The sequence below is a fragment of the Geotrypetes seraphini genome, chromosome 6 (genome assembly GCF_902459505.1).
Source record: "Geotrypetes seraphini chromosome 6, aGeoSer1.1, whole genome shotgun sequence".
Lineage (NCBI taxonomy): Eukaryota > Metazoa > Chordata > Amphibia > Gymnophiona > Dermophiidae > Geotrypetes > Geotrypetes seraphini.
Window position 1 is genome coordinate 220,379,493 of NC_047089.1, and position 19,505 is coordinate 220,398,997.

General features: G+C 41.2%; 1 protein-coding gene across 8 annotated transcripts in view; it reads left to right on the plus strand.

Annotated features, from left to right (window-relative positions):
- PIWIL2 (piwi like RNA-mediated gene silencing 2) overlaps nt 1-19,505 on the plus strand; it is a 318,267-nt gene that overhangs the window by 76,465 nt on the left and 222,297 nt on the right. The window lies entirely within an intron of this gene.

Below are 19,505 nucleotides of genomic sequence, written 5' to 3' on the forward strand. Positions count from 1 at the left end.
AATGGCAACAGTCAGGCTTATGGTTTTATCACTCAATTGTTTTCTTCTGACTTGATTATCCCTTTCTCCTCAATATGCTCTTCATACTCACTTTCTCCACAGGTTCGTTCACAATGGCTTTTTCTCACTTTCACTATTTCCAACGTTACTATTTGTTTTGACTATAATGACTCAATTCTGGAGACCACACTACCGAAAAGATGTGTTGAGAATTGAGTCCGTTCAGCGAATGGCTACCAGGATGGTTTTGGGGCTCAGGGATCTCACGTATGAAGAAAGGTTAAAAAAACTGCGGATGTACTCATTGGAGGAGCGAAGACAGAGAGGAGACATGATTGAAACCTTCAAGTATATTACTGGGCGTATAGTGGTGAAAGATGATATCTTCAGTCTTACGGGGCCCTCGGTAACCAGAGGACACTCGCTGAAAATCAGAGGAGGGAAATTTCAGGGTGATGCTAGGAAGTACTTCTTCACCGAAAGGGTGGTCGATCATTGGAACGAGCTGCCTCAGCGGGTGATTGAGGCCAGCAGCGTGTTAGATTTCAAGAGGAAATGGGATATTCATGTGGGATCTCTAGGAGAGTAAGAATCAGGGAGTGGGTCACTGGTATGGGCAGACTCGATGGGCTATGGCCCTTTTCTGCCGTCAATAAAAAAAAAAAAAAAAAAAAATTCATACTGTTCGAAACTGATCCAAATTAGCCTTATCCGGAGGTAAGGCGATCTCCCTTTTTTACCATGTTTTACGAGATCATTTATTCTCCTTCCCTCCTCAAGCCATGAAACACTGGGAAACCAAGCTGACAACTCCACTGCCTGAGATTAATTGGGATCTTCTATGGTCTTCAATGAACAGACCCTTGATGTCATCAAGAGTCTCCCAATCCTTATTTTTTGTCATTCGGAACGCAGTTTGGACTCCGTTCCGCATTTGGAAAGCTAAACTCAAATCTGATCCCAAATGTTGGAACTGTTTGCTGGAAGAAGGTACTATAGATCATATGCTCTTCTACTGCAAGGATGTCCACCTCGCATTTGGACTACTATCAAATCCATCACCTCTTGCACCTCAGATCTCACCTTTGATGTTATTATTCTTCGATCCCAACATCCTTGCTTCGCTTTGTCAAAATGTCCTTCCAAATTGATTGATACCATGATTGCAACAGCTCTTATGCATATTCTAAAGAATTGGAAATCAACAGCCATGCTTGACCATACCTTCTGGTGGAATTCTTTATGCCTTTATCATAAACATGAATCTTATGCTTTTGAAAAAACATGTATTTCTCGATTGTCCCTTCGGACATCTTGTCACTTGGAAGTTTCTTGATCAATATGTTCATTCTGCTCTATAGACACTCCTGTCTTCTTTTTTCTTCTTTTCTTTTCTTTTTTGCCCCTACCATTGGCTTTGCTTTTCTTTCCTTCCCTCAAATCCTAGTCGTCCATTCATTGATTAAGTTTTTGGTCTTTTCTGTTGTATGAGGATATACATACAGTAAACTGTATAACAGGATTATGTTTCTGTTCCACTGTTTCAGGTTTACTACTATTGTATTGATTGTATGTTTTTTCCTTATTTTTTGTATCTTTGTATTTTTCCTAAACTCATAATAAAAAATTTTAACAAAAAAAACATCAATATGTCATACCCAGCAAGGCTGCTAAAAAGGAAGGGAATCACATGATTTCCAGGTGTCTCAGTAGGGGAACTGACTCAATAAGGCAGGAGGAGAGCAGATGGCAGCTCCAGAGGAAATGGGCTGGATGGAAGCATGGGTTACTCCATTACCTGAACCTGAAGGAGTAGATTGTAATGTAAGCAAGAGAAGATTGGGAAGATAAAAGCAGTGTGGGTGGACATTGTTGCAGAAGGACAGTTGTGAGAGGGTGGTGAGCTGCCCCAAAGCTTCCCATATTACCGAGAGGGAAGGCTTTGATGATAAAAGAAATACATCCAGGTATAAACTAAGATGATGTGAATGTTTCCTGACTTTATTAACTGAGTTCAGAAGTTAAAGAAATGTAAATAGAACAATAAACTTGCTTATCATGCTTTATCTCTAAACCGATTAGGATAAAAGCAGAAAACCAGTAATAGATCACTTTGCCATCCTGGAATGAATTAACTCTTGGTTTGGTTTTGTTTTTGTTTTCCTGGGGAATGGCTGTGGGTGTTACAAGTTGATTTCCTCCACCTTTTCGTTGTTGGTCATCCTGTGGATTACAAAGTGTTTGCAGTAAAATTTCTTACTTTGTGGATGACAGAGTTGTGCTGATCTCCCCACTTTGTGGATTACAATATTGCTTCATTGACATTTGTTTTGTTAAATTACAAGCTTTTCACTTCTTGCCCTGAACCTTAGGGACTCCCTACATATGCTAAACTGAATGTAAGCAGTGAGGGCCCACTATGTAGCGAGGACCCACTATGGAGTGACTGCATTCATGCCAAATCCCATGGACCTCCTTTAGACAGTATGTCATGTGTTAGAAATCCAGTCAAATCCATCTGTAATGCCTCTGTGTCACTCCATGGTGTGACCTTTCCTTGAGTACTTGGTGTGCATTTCTGGTCTCCTTATCTCAAAAAAGATGTAGCAGAACTAAAAATGTTTCAAAAAGGGTAACCAAAATGATTAAGGCAATAGAACTCCTCTCATATGAGGAAAGGTTTAAGATGTTAGGGCTCTTCAGCTTGGAAAAGTTATGGTTGAGGGGGGATGCAATATTCTAAACTAAACTTTAAGTTTGTATACCGCATCATCTCCATAAAGATAGAGTTCTACACTACAAAATCCTGAGTGGAGTAGAGAAGGTGGGTATGAATCAATTGTTTACTCTTTCATAAAGTATAAAAACAAGGGGACACTCAGTAAATTTACATGGTAATACTTTTAAAACAAATAGGAGAAAATAATTAGTGAAGCTCTGGAACTATTTCTGGAGGAAAAGTCCATAGACCATACTGTTATGTCCCTTCTGGATTAAGTGTGCTAAGTATTCAATCCCTTCCCACAATCCGGGAGTTGCAGAAATCCAAACACTTTTCTGAGCACATTCTCCTCCCACCTCAGACAGAGATTTAGAGTCCCCTGTAGGTTTCAGTTTCTGCAATCAATCCATGCAGAAGTCTTTTGGATTTGTTCTTAATCTTTTATTTTTTTTTGCTTAAAAGTTCATCTTTTCAGTGGCTCCCATGCTGTTTTGTGGGACGGACTCACTTCTGTCACTATCGGCGGCCCATGTGACTGGAGTCGACAGAGTGCTTGCAGCCTTCCTCAGTCGACCAGTCCTAGTCTTGGGAGCATGATCCCTCTCACGGATGGCTTTCTCTTTGCGTGTGCAGTGTTCTTGGCAGCCCCAGCTGGATTTGATGATTCTACAGAGGATGCAAAAGTCAGGTGCTTCTTCAGTCACAGAACAGAGCATGGAGGCTTAGGGCTGAACACCTTGTTTCATCCCTGGATGGCTCACAAGCTTTTTTATATGTTTCCTCCTTGGTTTCTGGGTAGTTGACTGGATGGCAATGCATCCCAACCTCTTGATTCCAGTTGCTCCGGACTGGCCTCATTGTCCGTGGGTATGTGGATTTTGCCCATCTTCAACTCCCTCTTCGTTGTTATCTTAGAAACATAGAAACATAGAAAATGACGGCAGATAAGGGCCGCGGCCCATCTAGTCTGCCCACCCCAATGACCCTCCCCTATCTAACTCCGCGTAGAGATCCCACGTGACGATCCCATTTCCTCTTAAAATCAGGCACGCTGCTTGCTTCGATCACCTGAAGTGGAAGTTTATTCCAGCGATCAACTACTCTTTCGGTGAAAAAGTATTTCCTGGTGTCGTCGTGCAATTTACCGCCCCTGATTCTCCATGGATGTCCTCTTGTTGCCATCGGACCTTTGAAAAAGAAGATATCCTCTTCTACCTCGATACGGCCCGTGAGGTATTTGAACGTCTCGATCATGTCTCCCCTCTCTCTGTGTTCCTCGAGTGAGTATAGGCGTAATTTATCTAGCCGTTCCTCGTACGGGAGATCCTTGAGTCCCGAGACCATCTGGGTGGCCATCCGCTGGACTGACTCAAGTCTCAGTACATCCTTGCGGTAATGAGGCCTCCAGAATTGTACGCAGTACTCCAGATGGGGCCTCACCATGGATCTATACAACGGCATGATGACTTCAGGCTTACGGCTGACGAAACTCCTACGTATACATCCTATGATCTGCCTAGCCTTAGATGAAGCCCGCTCCACTTGATTGGCAGTCTTCATGTCTTCACTGATGATTACCCCTAAATCCCGTTCCGCAACAGTCCTTGCTAGGATCTTGCCATTTAGGGTGTAAGTCTTGCATGGATTTTGATTGCCAAGGTGCATGACTTTGCATTTTTTGGCATTGAAATTCAGTTGCCAGGTCCTAGACCATTGCTCCAATAGGAGTAGGTCGTGTATCATATTGTCCATTGTGCTCTTACCTATTATATTACATAGTTTGGCGTCATCGGCGAATAACGTTATTTTACCCCTCAGCCAAGTCCCTTATAAAGATATTGAAAAGGATCGGGCCCAAGACCGAGCCCTGCGGCACTCTGCTGATCACTGCAGTCATTACGGAGGGGGTGCCGTTCACCACCACCCTCTGAAGTCTACCACCAAGCCAGTCTCCAACCCATTTTGTCAAAGTGTCACCTAATCCCATAGAACTCATTTTGCACAACAATCTGCGGTGTGGGACGCTATCAAATGCTTTGCTGAAGTCTAAGTATACAATGTCCAAGGACTCTCCAACATCGAGCTTCCCCGTCACCCAGTCAAAGAAGCTGATCAAGTTGGATTGGCAGAATTTCCCCTTGGTAAATCCATGTTGACGGGGATCCCGTAGATTCTCTACGTCCAGGATCTTATCTAATTGGTATTTGATTAAAGTTTCCATTAGTTTGCTCACTATTGATGTGAGACTCACTGGTCTGTAGTTCTCAGCCTCCGTTCTGCAACCTTTTTTGTGGAGTGGAATGACGTTAGCTGTTTTCCAGTCTAACGGGACTCTACCTGTGCTAAGGGAGAGATTGAAGAGCGCGGATAGTGGTTCCGCCAGGACGTCCCTTAACTCCCTGAGCACCCTGGGGTGTAGGTTGTCTGGCCCCATTGCTTTGTTGACCTTGAGTTTTGACAGTTTCTCAGTCTGTGTCTAGTGCCCATGGATCAGTCACAGCTCTTTCTCTTTTGGCATGGCTTTTGAGCACTCAGCCTTGATATAGTGCAGTTCTTCAGATGTAGTTGTCTTGATATTTTTGCAATTGAAGATGCCCTCTAATTATGGCTTCTCATGCCACAGCCTGGAAGGCTTTTCACAGCAGTGTGGCAAGGACCAGGTGGACCCTGATAGGGCTCCCATTTCGTTGGTCCAGGTTTTTCTTCCGGAAGGCGTAGAGAGGGTTTTTATCAGTGGCCTCCCTTGAAGTTCAGGGTGCAGGCATTTTGTGCTTCTGAGCATGCAGAGGCTCTAGGTTGCTTACTGCTCATCCAGCTGTGACTAGATTTATGAAAGGGCGCTTCATTTGTGACCTCCCTTGCGTCATCCTTTCCCTTTGTGGAATCTTAACGTCGTTCTTCAGGGCTTTTGGGGAAACCCCTTTTGAGCCACTGTTGGCAGCTACTTTCTGGATCTGACGATCAAGACTGTCCTTCTGGTCACCATTATTTTGGCATGGCTTCAGTGCTTCAGGCTCTTTCCCCACAGGGAACCCTTTTTCTGTATGCTGGATGCAGGAGTTGTTTTCTGTACTATACCTTCCTTTCTACTGAAGGTGGTTTCTGCTTTCCAGGTCACCCAAGAGGTTCATTTGCCTGCGTTTCTTTCCTCAGTTCGGAGCGACAGGATCAGATCTTGCGCAAGTGGGATGTTAGGACAGTCTTGCTCCACTATTTGGAGAGAACTAATGATTTCTGGCTGTCTGATCACCTATTTATTCTGACTGCTGCGCCTCGCCATGTTCAGGCAGCGTTCAGTTCCTTGATAACTCATTGGGTTTTTTTTTTTGGTTTTTTTTAGTTCATTAATTTTATTGAATATTATAAGTAATATACAGAAAGCAGTTCAAATACATAAAAATTGAATAAGAAATAGTTATGTAGAAACAAAAGAAACCATAATTGCTGTTATTTGCATATAGTAGATTACTCTGGTATTTGAAACTGCTAAGAAAAGAAATAGAAAGGATAGAAAAGCAGATACGAATCCAAAAAAAATAAAAAAAAATAACTCATTGTTGACTGTCCATTTTCCGAGTCTTACATAGCCCGTGGCAAGCAGTCATTGGTTTTTCTTTTGGTCCATTCGATTAGAAGTGTTGCTGCGTCATGGGCAGAGTCTTGTGCATTTCATTTAGATGAGATTTGCAGGGTGGACCTTTCTTCATAACTTTCCTGGTTTTACTGAGTTGACATGGTGGCTCATTCGGATGCCATTTTTGGAACCTCGGTGTTGAGAGCAGGCTCTTTTGTCCCTCCCTAGCTGCTACTGTTGCTTTGATACGTCACTTAGCATATGGAATCTGGAAGGGACATAACAGAATGGAAGATTGGGTTTTTACCTTTGATAATCTTTCTGTTAGTCCCTGTAGGATTTCTTATGACCCACCCTCTCTTCGTACATTCAGTTGTTTAGAATAGCTTACTTCTTTCTGTCTCGATTATTCTCCTTGCAGGCTTGAAGTCTTGCCAGCCTTTTGACGGATTCTGTGAACAGCTTTCCACTTCTGTGAGTATGCTTTACTGAAGCCTGTCTCATATGGGTGCTCGTTGCACACAGGAGCTTAGTTCTAAATTGTTCCTCAATGTTTTGCTGGATTGCCTTTGTGCCTGTTTATTACTTGTTTCATGTTTTGCAGAGCAGACCAGTTCAGAAATTGTTTGTGTTGCTGATGATCTTTCCCCATACCCTTCTGGTCCTGGATTTGTTCAAAGTATGTTGCTTGGCTTTGGGACTCAACTGAATAAAGCTCTAGCTCTCTGGTCTAAGGGGGAGGAACATGTGCTCAGAAAAGTGTTAGATTTCTGCAACTCCCAGATTGCGAGTTGGGATTGAACACCTAGCATATGGAATCCTATAGGGACTAACAGAAAGATTATCGAAGGTAAAAACCTAATTTTCCATTGAGAGACTAAAAGATGCTATGAACCAATATGTGGAGAGTGATGAGGAAAAAGCAAACATGCTAAACAAATCCTTCTGTGTTTACGGAAGAAAATCCTGGAGAAGGACTGAGATTGTCTGGCAATGTTACACATGAGAATGGAGTGGCTATTGTGCCGTTCATGGAAGAAAGTGTTTATGTACAACTTGAAAAATTGAAGGTGGAAAAGCAATGAGACTGGATGGCATCTATCACAGGATATTGAGGGAGCTCAGAGATTTATTAAAGATTCATTTAACAAATCTTTGGAGAGAGGAGTGGTTCCTGGGGACTGGAGAAGAGTGGATGTGGTCCCTATTCACAAAAGTGGTTGCAGAGATGAAGCAGGAAACCACAGGCCGGTAAGTCTAATTTCAGTTATTGGAAAAATAATGGAAGTGTTGCTGAAGGAAAGGATAATGAAATTCCTAGAATCCAATGGTTTACAAGATCTGAGGCAGCGTGGTTTTACTAAAGGTAAATCATGCCAAACGACTCTGATTGTATTCTTTGATTGGGTGACCAGAGAATTGGATCAAGTATGTGTGCTAGATGTAATTTACTTAGATTTCAGCAAAGCCTTTGATACGGTTCCTCATAGGAGGCTTTTGAACAAACTAGATTGGCTGAAGTTAGGACCCAAAGTGGTGAACTAGATTTGAAACTGGGTGATGGTCAGACACCAGAGGGTGGTAATTAATGGAATTCGCTCAGAGGAAGGAAAGATTAGTAGTGGAGAACCTCAAGGATTGGTGCTGGGGCTGATCTTGTTCATTATGTTTCTAAGTGACATTGCTGAAGGGTTAGAATGAAAGGTTTGCCATTTTGCGGATGATACCAAGATTTGTACCAGAGTAGACACCAAGGAGGGAGTGGAAAGATGAAAAAGGATCTGCAAAAGTTAGAGGAATGGTCTAAAATCTGGCAACTAAAATTAAATGCAAAGAAGTGCAGAGTGATATATTTGGGGAGTAGAACTCCGAGGGAACTATGTGGGCTGGGAGGTGAGAGGCTGATATGCACAGACAAGGAGAGGGACCTTGGGGTGATAGTGTCCGAAGATATAAAGGCAAAGAAAACAGTGTGTCAAGGCGGTGGCTGTTGCCAGAAGGATATTAGGCTGTACAGAGAGAGGTGTATCCAGTAGAAGAAAGACGATGGTGTTGCTTCTGTGCAGGTCATTGGTGAGGCCCCACTTGGAGTATTGTGTTCAATTTTGGAGAATGGAAGTTTCAAGTTTCAAATTTTAATAAAATTTGATGTACATGCGATATCAAATATTTCAATGCGTATTACAAATTAAAAAGGGGACAAACGATAAGACAGTTTATTACAAAATAAAATATATTCAGTGGTACCTCAGTTTACGAGTGCACCGGTTTGCGAGTGTTTTGCAAGACGAGCAAAACATTTGCAAAATCGGCGCCTCGGAAACCGAGCGTGCCTCAATTTGTGAGCGGCGTCCCCCGCGATCTGGCACCCTCCCCCCCGCGTCTGGCACCCTCCCCCCGCAATCCAGCACCCCCCGCAGCGATTGGGCCTCATCTTCTTGCTGGGCCTTGAGCATCTCTCGGAGAGAACATGAACTCACAAGCCTTGAGCATGCGCAGATGCTCAAGGCCCAGCAAGAAGAGGAAGCCGATCTTCGGGCACCGGCACCAACGCACAGGACATGCCGGTGCCGGTGTCCAGATGACAGTAAGAAGCGGCGGGGGGGGGGGGGGTGCCGAATCACGGGGGGGAGGGTGCCAGATCGCAGGGGGGGCCTTCGGGGGGAGCAATGCCAGTTCTCGGGGGTGGGAGGGATAGAGCACCGCTGCTGGCCTCGGGGGATGGGAACGTATCAAAGTGAGTTTCCATTATTTCCTATGGGGAAACTCGCTTTGATAAACGAGCATTTTGGATTACGAGCATGCTTCTGGAACGGATTATGCTCGTAATCCAAGGTACCACTGTACATACAAATTTATTACCGATACAAAAGGAAAGGAACTACAATCATTAAAGAAAGAGGAGACACATTTATGGATAACACATCAGGAGGGGGCGACAAATGAAGATATAGAAGAAAAGAAGAAATAGAGAAAGAAGGCGAAAGAAGGGAAGAGGATTTGAGTCCTGGGAATAAGGACTGGATATAAGTGCAAACAAGTTATCTTATCTATGTCTCAAATGCATCTTTATACAGAAAACTTTTCAAAAGACCTTTGAACTTTTATAATGAGGGTTCAGTACGCAAATAATTTGGAAGATTATTCCAGAGCTGAGGAGCTATAACCAAAAAAATAGTAGATCTCCTAGTACCTATTACTTTTAAGGAGAGGATAGTCAAAAGATGCTGTTCTATTGATCTAAGTGTCCTAAGTGGGGTGTATGGTATCAAAAAGCGGTCCAGAAATATTGGTGTATTAGATTGTCAGATTTTAAAAGTTAACAGCGCAATTTTGTAAGTAATTTTGTGTGGGACTGGTAACCAGTGTGCCTTTTGCAGAAGTGGTGTTACGTGGTCATATTTTTTAAAATTAGTAACGATTTTTATTGCTTTGTTTTGTAAAATTTGCAATCTTCTCATTTCTCTCTGTGTTATACCATGACACAGCAGAAGAAAGGCCCTTCTTGGGCTAGCTGGAAGCAGCCTGTTTACCGGCACTTCCTCTGCTTCACCAGCTTCTGCTGCTACTGCTTTAGGTGAGGGAGGGAGAGGGGGGTCAGACAGGCTTTGTTGCTTCAGGGAACGGAGGGAGGGGGCATTGTCTGACTGGCTCTGCCGCTTCGGGGAACAGGGAGAGGGGGGGTGTCTGTCTCTGCTGCTTTGGAGAACAATGGGAAGGAGGAGGTTGTCAGGATCGGCTGCCTCCTGTTTTGGGAAGGGAGGGAGGGAGATTTTTGAGGCTGTTGCGATGCTTTAGGAACTGGAGGTAGGGAGGAAAGGAGATTTGTGGCAAGAAAGTCCTAATAATTGAATATAAACAGGTTTTTGTTAAAAGAAATTCACAAAATCCTAACAAAATCTTCTTCTTGAGTTATGTTGGAATACAAGGATACTATATCAAGCAAAACTAAAATTTTGTTGTAATTTCTTTCAAAATATTACTCATAAGTGAGGAATGACATGTATAGCACATTATCTGAGGAATAAAGGGGAGAAAGAAATTTATCTAGAAAAATATATAAAGGTTCCAAAAAGGGATCTAGTGGCTGAAACTTTGATTTTACTGGGCGATGCAGAATGTAATGTTTGTATTTTAGGTAATGTGTACAAAGTGGATATTCTAGGATATCTATCTTTGAAAAGCTCAATCTCCTCATTGTGAGGAAACTCTGATGTTCAACCATACTAATCACAGCATTTATCCTTTCCAGTAACTTCTCAGCAGGGTCTGATTTTAATTTTTTATAAAACCTCTCATTTAGCTGTCACATTATTTCCTCTTTATAATCATCTCTATTCATCACCACAGCTGTGTCCCCTTTATCTGCTCATTTCATAACTCCATTTGTCATATCGCAAGTTTTATAAAGCCAAATTCATACCTTTACTTGGTTATAGAAAAGAAAAATATTAGAATATACTAATTTCCCTACATCTTTCAAAATCATATTTACGAATGCTTGGGACAACAGGTTATAGTTCTCTTGAAAAAACTGTGATTTTTAATTTTCTAAAAGATGAACGAAGAGCAACTGTTTTATATTAAATGCATTATGCTGATTATTTGGGAAGGGGAACATTGTGGTCCTGTTTCTAAGGGGAGATGTTTCCTATTATGCAAGGCTAATAGTGTGAAAAAAAAATGTATTTTTCAGCATTAGGTTTATGACCACTCACTATCTTTTTGGCAGCAGCATACTACATTTCAGTAATTAATGCTGCAAAGGCATACAATTTGTGTCTTCTAGCTAAACGTGAAAGGTAAATGCCAGACAAATACTGACTGTAATTAGGGAAGAAGCAAAGATTTTGAACCCTGATGTGGTTATCCACCTCGGAACAAATGACCTAGGAACCAATAACCTGCAGCACAGAAAGCTTTTCGGGAACTGGGAGAGGAGTTAAAACCTTTTGTAAAGACTAGCTTTTTCAGAAGTACTGCCTACTTATGGAAAGGGTGTGGAATGAGTACAGAACACTGAGAACTTTTAGGTGGCTCAAAGCATGGTGTCATCAAGAAGGCTTTAGGTACATAGGAGGATGGAGCAATACATGGAACAAACAACAAGAGACTATGATGGGCTGCACCTTACCATGGTAGGAAAAATAATCCTAGCTGAGAAATTCAGGCAATATGTTTCTAGGCATTTAAACTAGAAGGTGGGGGTGGCGTATGTATGAAGGACAATTATAAAGGCCATCCCCAGCAAAAGACAAGATGTGATAGTAGTAAAGATTGCAACATAATATTAGCAGCTCACTTCTTAACATTGCAATGGGAAGTGAAACAAAACAAAAACCTATACGAAAAAGGAGATTACCGCTGAAAAATAGCTGGAAAGCAATGACCGCAAATGCTCACAGTCTAAGCAACAAAGTTCATGATCTGTAAGCCCTGATGTTAGAGGCAGATCTGGATATTGTTGCTATCATAGAGATATGGTTCAGTGAATCCCATGGATGGGATGCAAACATACCGGGATATAATCTTTTTAGGAAGGACAGAGATGGTCAAAAAGGTGGAGGAGTAGCTCTCTATGTAAAGATGGATATCCAAGTGTCTGAAATGCAAGGGACCTGGGGAGAGGAAGAAGCGATATGGATCGCTCTGAAAAGAGAAGATGGAACTTCTATCTACGTGGGCAGCAAATTGGTAAAGATCTGATTGTGGATATCAAAAAGTTTGGAAAGAAAGAGGAGGTGCTGCTGTTGAGAGATTTCAACCTGCTGGATGTGGACTGGAATGTTCCGTCTGCGGAAACAGAAAGAAGTAGGGAGATTGCGGATGCCTTTCAAGAGGCTCTGCTCAGAGAAATGGTGACGGAACCCGCGAGGGAAAAAGTGATATTGGATCTGGTCCTCACAAATGGGGAGAGTATCTCTAATGTTTGAGTGGTCACCTGGGAAGTAGCGATCAACAAATGGTTTGGATTGATATAACAGCTAAAGTGGAGAGCAGCCGTACAATACTTAAAAGTCCTAGATTTCAAATGTAAGGACTTTAATAAAATGGGGATTGGAGACAGCAGAGACAGACGCCCCCCCCCCCCCCCCTCTCCCTGGTCCCTATTCACAAAAGTGGTCACAGAGATGAAGCGGGAAACTATAGGCCGGTAAGCCTCACTTCAGTTGTTGGGAAAAATAATGGAAATGTTGCTGAAAGAACTTCCTAGAATCTAATGGGTTATAGGATCCAAGGCAACATGGCTTTACTAAAGGTAAATCGTGCCAAACAAACCTGATTGAATTTTTTGATTGGGTAACCAGAGAATTATGCTAGATGTCATTTACTTAGATTTCAGCAAAGCCTTTGACACAGTTCCTCATAGGAGGCTCTTGAACAAACTTGAAGTTAGGACCCAAAGTGGTGAACTGGATTAGAAACTGGTTGTTGGACAGATGCCAGAGGGTGATGGTTTATGGGAGTCGCTTGGAGGAAGGTAAGGTGAGTAGTGGAGTCCCTCAGGGTTCGGTGCTGGGGCCGATCCTGTTCAATATGTTTGTGAGTGACATTGCTGAAGGGATAGAAGGAAAGGTTTGCCTTTTTGCGGATGATACCAAGATTTGTAAGAGTAGACACTGAGGAGGGAGTAGAAGACATGAAAAAGGATGTGCAAAAGTTAGAGGAATGGTCTAATATCTGGCAACTAAAATTCAATGCAGAGTAATGCAGTTGGGGATTAATAATCGGAAGGAACCGTATGTGCTGGGAGGTGAGAGGCTGATATGCATGGGAGTGGAACCTTGGGGTGATAGTGTCTGAAGATCTAAAGGCAAAAAAACAGTGTGACAAGGCGGTGGCTGCTGCCTGAAGGACGCTGGGCTCTATAAAGAGAGGCATAACCAGTAGAAGAAAGAATGTGTTGATGCCCCTGTACAGGTCGTTGGTGAGGCCCCACTTGGAGTATTACATTCAGTTTGGAGACCGTATCTGGCAAAGGACATAAGAAGACTTGAAGCGGTCCAGAGGAGGGTGACGAAAATGATAGGAGGCTTGCACCAAAAGACATATGAAGAGAGACTGAAAGCCCTGAATATGTATACCCTAGAGGAAAGGAGGGACAGGGGAGATATGATTCAGATGTTCAAGTATTTGAAAGGTATTAACGTAGAACAAAATCTTTTCCTGCTAAACTGGGACGTATGCAGGTGAGGCTGGACTCATTTAGAGCACTGGTCTTTGACATGGTGGCCGCCACATGAGCGGACTGCTGGGCAGGATGGACCACTGGTCTGACCCAGCAGCGGCAATTCTTATGTTCTTATGTAAAACCAGAGGGCATAATTTGAGGCTGAGGGGTGGAAGACTCAAGAGCAATGTAAGGAAATTCTTCTTTATGGAGAGGGTGGTGGATGCCTGGAATGCACTCCTGAGAGAGGTGGTGGAGAAGAAAACGATGACAGAGTTCAAAATAGCATGGGATGAACACAGAGGATCTAGAATCAGAAAATAATAGTAAATATTGAAGAACTAAGGCCAGTACTGGTTAGACTTGCATGGTCTGTGTCTGTATATGGCCGTTGGTTGAAGATGGGCTAAGGAGGGCTTCGATGGCTGCGATGGTATAGATGGGCTGGAGTGAGCTTTGACGGAGACTTCAGTGGTTGGATTCTTTCCCAGAAATAGCTAAGAAAAAGAAATAAAATTTAAACTGAATCAGGTTGGGTAGACTAGGTAGACCATTCAGGCCTTTATCTGCTGTCATCTACTATGTTACTATGTAAAGGGGATGGAACTTGTTATACCGATTTTTCTATGTGATTTATACATTCAAAGCAGTTTACATATGTTAGACAGGCAGTTATTTTATACCTGGGGCCATGAAGTGTTAAGTGACTTGCCCAGAATCACAAGGAACTGCAGTGGGAATTGACCTTACAACCTTAGAATGCTGAGGCAGCTGCTCTAAAAACTAGCCACTCCTCCAGTTCTTGTCCATATGGGAGCCAAATATGCTAATTCTTCTTTCATGTGCTCGTAGTTTGGTCTTTAATGATTATTTTTTAATTCTTTATTCATTTTATAACTTACATCAAGTGCATCAATAAGTAACACAATTTTGATTTAAATACATCACTTGAAATACTATAATTCTTCATATTACATAGAATTATCCTTTTCCCTTCCATCCCTTCAATACCACTCCCTCCCCCCACCCCATTCTTTCATTTGTACAAATCAGGAAAAATAATATCTATTCATTGCAATAATTTGTTAATGGCCCCCACACATCTTGAAATTTATTAAAATTCCCTTTCTGAATGGCTAATGTTCTTTCCATTTTATAAATATGACACACTGAATTCCACCAAAAACTGTAGTTTAATCTATTCCAATTTTTCCAATTACATGTTATTTGTTGTATGGCGACTCCTGTTAAAATAAGTAAGAGTTTATTATTTTTGGAAGATATTTGGCTCTTAACTCTCATAGACATGCCAAATAATACTGTATCATATGATAATGCCACATGATTTTCTAATAGACTATTAATTTGGCCCCAAATTGATTTCCAAAAATCCATAATAAATGGACAATAGAACAATAAATGATCTAAAGTCCCTGCTTCAAGATGACAATGCCAACAACTATCAGACCTAGAGAAGTCTAATTTTGTAAACGAACAGGGGTCCTGAATGCTGTATGCAACAGGAAAAATCATGTTTGTCTCATAGATGCAGACATTGTACATTTCATCCTCCAAGACCAAATTCGTGGCCATTGAGACGCAGTAATTTGATGCTTAATCTTAATGCTCCAAATGTCTCTAAGACCAGTCTTTGGTTTTTTATTCATATATCCAGATATTAATTTGTACCACTGAGCGGCCTGGTGTCTCAGGAAGTCCACCTGAAAGCATAAGAACTCCAAACTATATTAATTATTAAGATTTTTCCATTCAGGGAACCCCACCTGAATGGCCTGCTTCAGTTGCATTCGTCTAAAACTTTGTGATTATTAAGGCTATATTTATGTTGCAACTGTGAAAACTCAAGCAGTTTACCATTGGAAATAACGTCTTCTAATACACGTATTCCTGCAATCATCCAATGCTTCCAGATGACCTTAAATCCGCCAATTTGAATCTTGGAGTTCAGCCATATAGTTTGATTGGTTGATTTGTGAATTGGAATAGGTGATAAATTACAAACATATCTTATTGTTTTCCATGTGTCTACAAATAATCTATTTTCTTTATATAATCTAGGCATTTTGATACTAAGTACATGGCATAATCGCAGAGGAAACATGAGGCGCCATTCCAACCTTAACCAATCCGGGATATTATCAACAGGCTCTGGGAGGATCCAATACATACCCTGGCGCATAATATAGGCTTGGTGATCTTCCAAAACTGTCAAAAAATCGGTTGTATCCAATAGAAAGGAAGTAATAGTTGACATCAATGGTTGTAGAAATACATCTATATATTTACACACTCTCTCTAACAGGGATCCTCGAGCCGACACAGTTTTGGAAGATCATGGTCAAGGAGGAAACTGGGTATATATGGTGACTCTTGATGTGAAATCACTTTACACATGCATCCCCCTAAATGAGGCTTTACAAGTGGTGAGGGAAGCCCTGGAAGATCGTCCTCGTCCACATCAAGTATCGTCAGATATTTTGTTAGATCTAATAACGATTGCCATGTCCAGGAATTATTTTATTTTTGACCATAAGTTTTTTCAACAAAAATCAGGTATCGCAATGGGGGCGTCTTTTGCTCCCTCAATTGCGAACTTATTTATGGCAAAATATGAAAAGGAGTGGATCTATTCTTCAGAGTTTATGGTTCATATTAAGTTGTGGAGAAGATTTATCGACGATATTTTCCTGTTGACTAACACCCAAGAACATCTGGACATGTTCCTTCAATATTTGAATGGCTGTCATCCAACTATTCAGTTTGAGATGAAAAGTAATGTAGATGAAATTACGTTTTTGGATGTAAAGATTATTCAAGTGGAAGGGAAGTTCTTTACCTCCATTTTTACAAAGCCATCGGACAGAAACACTTTGTTGCGATATACTAGCATGCATCCCAATACCTTAAAGAATAACTTATCTGTATCGCAGTTTTTCGGTACAGGAAAATTTGTCATTCAATTGAGGAATTTGTGGAGAAAGCTAAGGTTTTGAAAAATAAATATGAAGAATGGGGGTACCCCAGTACCGTGATTTAAAAAGCATATAAAAGAGCTAGGTATAGCTCTCGGGATCAGTTGCTTCAATATAAGCCTAAGTCAAATGATCAAGAAATGGTAGCATGTGTATTGAAATTTTTGACAATTTCTCAACGCTTGGGCAGGAAAATTAAAAACTTGTGGCCAATGGTACAAACAAAACATAATTGCCAAATGTTAGAATGTAAAATAGCATTCTCACGTAACAGGAATTTAAAAGATCTCTTGTGCTATTCTGATGTTTGGTTTGAAAGAAGAGCGGGAAGGTTGGGACTTTTCCACTGTAATCAATGTACAGCATGTCCTCTGATTTGTGAAGGAGCACAAGTGAAGATTTCTGGCAGGAAGACTTGGACGATGACATGTGGTGTTACGTTTGAAACAGTGGGCGTGGTTTATGCAATTATTTGCCCATGTGATTTGTGTTACATAGGTCACACAGCACATAGTTTGAAAACTAGATTGTTTGAACATCGTTCCAATATAACTTATAGAACGGCAAGTGGATGTACTAACTCGTCATTGTGTGGAAAAGTACATTCCTTTGAGGAGTTTAGATGTTTTGTTCTAGAACATATACCAATGACGTCACGGAGGGGTGACGTGAAGATGAAACTTTACCAGAGCGAACAGAGATCGATTTTCTTTTTGGATACCATCTGGCCTAAGGGCCTTAATCAAAAAATAGAATGGTGTGCGTTTTATTAATTATAGTCTATATTTTTGTTTTTGTGTTTGCAATTTGGTGTCTTTCCTAGTTTCCTGCAGAAGTGAAGTCATGTAACTCGGAGCTTTAATTCAGGAGCCATTTTGATGCCAGTAGTGGACGGAGCAGGAATAAACGGGAGCTTGTCGTGGAATTTCCCTGGTGCAGCCATAGTTTGGCGAAACAAAAGCCTTGTTGGAAGTACAGCCATTTATCTTCACTGAAAAGCTTATGGGTGACTTAATAAGAAAACGTGTCACTGAAAAGCTTGTGGGTGACTTAATAAGAATACGTGTCACTGGATGAAGCCGAACAACAACTGTGAAGATAAGTGTGATTTTTAGTCTCTTGTTTATTTTTCCTTTTCCCTGTGCACAGTGGTGGGATGTTTCCCGGTTTTTGAAAATAACATTTTGAAATGAGTGGAGTTTTTTGCCTGTGATACAGAATAAGAACAATTTAAAAACTCATAGGGTTGCTGTTTGCATATTATTGATAGTTGAGGCCTTTTCTCCACTTTTGCATAAATGGTTTTCTGAGGGCACTTCCACCATTTGGTGAATAACATTTGTTTCTAGATTTTTGAATTATATTTTGTTATTATTGTTTTTGTTCTTGAGAGACATTTAAATACCTATGTAATGTAAATGAGTCATTTGAAAGGAAACTCTGCAATGAGAGGGCATAGGATGAAGTTAAGAGGTGATAGGCTCCAGAGTAATCTAAGGAAATACTTTTTTACAGAAAGGGTGATAGATGCATGGAACAGTCTCCCAGAAGAGGTGATGGAGACAGAGACTGTGTCTGAATTCAAAAGGGCCTGGGATAGGCACGTGGAATCTCTCAGAGAAAGAGATAATGGTTACTGCAGGTGGGCAGACTAGATGGGCCATTTGACCTTTATCTGCCACCATGTTTCTATGTTCTATGTTTCTATATTACCTTTTAAAGAAGCTAGTCTTGGAGCAATCCCACCTCAAGCACAAACCCCCTCCTGTGGTCATATCTTCCCCCACTTCAAATCAGATCCTATCAATTGTGCCCCTCCACCCTCTTGAAGGCCCTCCTAAGACTTCCAAAATAAAACCTTTGTGTCTAGACGGGCCTGGGCAGGAGTGATCCCCTTGTCACTCCTGCCCTTGTTGGTGCCAGGTTTCCAAATGGTGCTAGTGACTCCTAACAGCACTCTCATGGTACTGTTACTAAGAAACTTATATGGAAACATGACCTTTGGGAGGGTTAAGGACTTGGGGGAGGAGTAGCTTCTAGGTGGTGGTGGTGGATTTCAGTGCTTTGGGGGACACTATTGTGGGGGCTCGATTTTAGGAGGATAATAGCTACTGGAGGGGCTTTGTACTTGAGAGGTACTATCTGGGACTAGCTTCTTTAAAATGTTGTTGGCCATGTTAAGATATAGCCTGAGAGCATATGGCTGTGGCTTGGTGGCCGGATGCTCTCAGGACAATGGAATAATGCTGCTTGAAGGGTGGTTCACAAGCCACCCTACAAGCATTATTCATTTATATAGGAGTCAGCAACCAGTAGTCTTGAGATACCGCAGTTTGGTAACTCCCATGATTAATGTAGGTGCAGTAAAAGCCTACCTTTATACTGCATTTTATTAACTAGGGTAGATAAAAATCAATGATTTTTTTTTTTTAAATCACATTTTAAAAAAATTTTAATTGGATTTTTTTTTTGGAAAATTCTATCTAAAGGTTGTTTTCTATTTAAAATACATTGTAGTCCAAAAGTTATTCATTATCAAATAAGGATTAGGTTTAATTAGGTAGCATAAGGCTGTATATTCATGCAATGTTTAAATATTTTGGTAAATGAATTCCATTAATCCTTTCATAATGTCATGAGTATGATTTAAATCAAATCCACCCTGGGACATACCAAAAATATTTTAGCTTTCTGATCAATCACAATATTCAGAATTTGTAAGCATGATTCAGTGCTTCATTGAGGCTGTGGGTTTATTTCTGCAGTCCAGGGCTCAACACTGCTAACACCAGGAAGACCTTTTTTATTCAAGTAGCTTTTATTATTAAACTTTGTCAGCTATAGTTCATCGATAGTTAAATGTAAGGAGATACCTTTGCTTGATACCACACATTATTTGATTTTGAATATTACCAATTATATAATGCTGCCAAATGTATGCAGTACTTTATGGACAGATGTATTAAAATAGCCCAATGTTGTTTGACGTTGTCTATGTAATATACACCATCAATCCACAACGGCATATAGTAAACTTCAAAGTGC